Source organism: Triturus cristatus, chromosome 5_2, assembly GCF_964204655.1.
Source record: "Triturus cristatus chromosome 5_2, aTriCri1.1, whole genome shotgun sequence".
NCBI classification, from domain to species: domain Eukaryota; kingdom Metazoa; phylum Chordata; class Amphibia; order Caudata; family Salamandridae; genus Triturus; species Triturus cristatus.
In genome coordinates this window covers 108,655,008-108,657,502 of record NC_140588.1, presented here as the reverse complement: position 1 = coordinate 108,657,502, position 2,495 = coordinate 108,655,008, and positions in this window count along the sequence as shown.

Here is a 2,495-nt window from a genome sequence, read left to right as displayed (position 1 = left end):
GGAGCCACCAGGAGGTTGGTAATACCTCAGACGTTTAGGGGGTTCCTCTTGACCCTAGCACATGATATCCCATTGGCAGGACAAGGGCCAAAACAGACAGGCTTGTTCCACATTTTCATTGGGCACACATGTCAGAGGACACCAAGGAGTTTTTTTGCCCCTGTGTCACTTGCCAAGCCACTGGCAAGTCAGGTGGCACAACAAAGGCCCCCCTGATACCACTACCTGTGGTGGGGGTTCCCTTTGAAAGGGTAGGGATTGAGATTGTTGGTCCTCTTGACCCTCCAACAGCATCTGGGCACAGGTTTATCCTGGTGGTAGTGGATCCTGCCACCAGGTACCCAGAAGCAATTCCCCTCAGGACCACCACAGCCCCTGTGGTGGCAAGAGCCCTCATTGGAGTCTTCTCCAGAGTGGGTTTCCCTAAGGAGGTTATATCTGACAGAGGTACAAACTTTATGTCAGGGTATCTAAAAGCAATGTGGAAGGAGTGTGGTGTAAACTACAAGTTCACTACTCCCTATTACCCACAATGCAATGAGTCAGTTGAAAGGTTCAACAAAACCCTAAAGGGAATGATTAAAGGCCTCCCAGAAAAGCTTAGGCGAAAATGGGACCTTTTACTTCCCTGCCTTCTGTTTGCATACAGGGAGGTTCCACAGAAGGGGGTTGGCTACAGCCCTTTTGAACTTCTGTTTGGGCATGCTGTCAGAGTCCCATTATGTTTGGTGAAGGAGGGCTGGGAGTTACCTCTCAAACCTCCCAAACAGGATGTGATGGACTATGTACATGGTCTCTGTTCCCGGATGGCTGAGTACATGAAGAAGGCAACCAAAAACCTTGAGGCTAGCCAAGAATTACAAAAAGCTTGGCATGACCAAAAGGCTGTCCTGACTGTTTATCAGCCAGGCCAGAAAGTGTGGGTGTTGGAGCCCGTGGCCCCAGCAGCGCTCCAGGACAAATGGAGTGGCCCCCATACAATTGTTGAGAAAAACGGAGAAGTCACCTACTTGGTGGATCTTGGAACTCCCAGGAGCCCCCTTAGGGTGCTCCATGTCAACAGATTAAAGCCATATGTGGAAACGGCTGACATGGGTTTGCTCATGGCAACTGATGAGGAACAGGAGGAGGAGAGTGACCCTCTCCCTGACCTGCTCTCACAGAACCCTGATGATGGGTCAGTTGATGGTGTTGCTTTGGCAAGCAGCCTCACTGATCATCAGCAAACTGAATGCAGACAAGTTCTGCAACAGTTTAGACATATGTTTAGCCTGACCCCAAGTCAGACTTCCTGGTGCACCAATGAGGTGGACACTGGAGACAGTCTGCCTGTCAAGAGTAAAATCTACAGGCAACCTGACCATGTCAGGGACTGTATCGGGACGGAAGTCCAGAAAATGTTGGAACTAGGTGTTATTGAGCCTTCAGATAGCCCTTGGGCTAGTCCAGTAGTCCTTGTGCCTAAACCTCATACCCAGGGTGGTAAGAAAGAAATGAGGTTTTGTGTTGACTACAGAGGCCTCAATGCAGTCACTAGGACTGATGCCTATCCAATCCCCAGGGCAGATGAACTGATAGATACTCTGGCCTCAGCCAAGTATCTTACTACATTTGACCTACCAGCTGGCTACTGGCAAATCAAGTTAGCTGATGATGCCAAGGCCAAAACAGCATTTTCAACCCCTGGTGGGCACTATCACTTTGTGGTGATGCCCTTTGGTTTGAAAAATGCACCTGCCACTTTTCAGAGGTTGGTGAATAAAGTTCTGACTGGTATGCAAACTTATTGCTCAGCTTGTCTAGATGAGATTGCTGTCTTTAGTTCCACATGGCAGGATCACCTGGTCCACCTCAGAAATTGTTTGGAGGCCCTGTAAAAAGCAGGCCTCACTATCAAGGCCACTAAGTGCCAGATAGGGCAGAGTCAGGTTGTGTACCTGGGCCACCTTGTAGGTGGAGGTCAGGTTCAACCATTGCAGAGAAAAATCCAGACCATAATGGAATGGGTAGCTCCAACAACCCAGACACAGGTTAGAGCCTTTTTAGGCCTGACTGGGTAATATAGGAGGTTTGTTAAGGTGTATGGATCTATAGTGACCCTCTTATATGACCTGACCTCTAAGAAAATGCCAAAAAAGGTTCAGTGGACAGCTAGCTGTCAAAAGGCATTTGACGACCTGAAGTAGGCAATGTGCACTGCCCCCATCTTGCAGAGTCCAGTCTACAAAAAGAAGTTCATTGTTCAAACAGATGCTTCAGACCTGGGTGTGGGAGCTCTACTGTCTCAACTTAATGATGAAGGTCAAGACCAGCCAGTAGCTTTCATAAGCAGAAGGCTGACCCCTAGAGAGAAACATTGGTCAGCTATAGAGAGGGAGGCCTTTGCTGTGGTGTGGGCCCTGAAGAAGCTGAGGCCATACTTGTTTGGCACTCACTTCATAGTTCAGACTGAACACAAGCCACTCCTATGGCTCAAACAGACGAAAGGTGAAAAT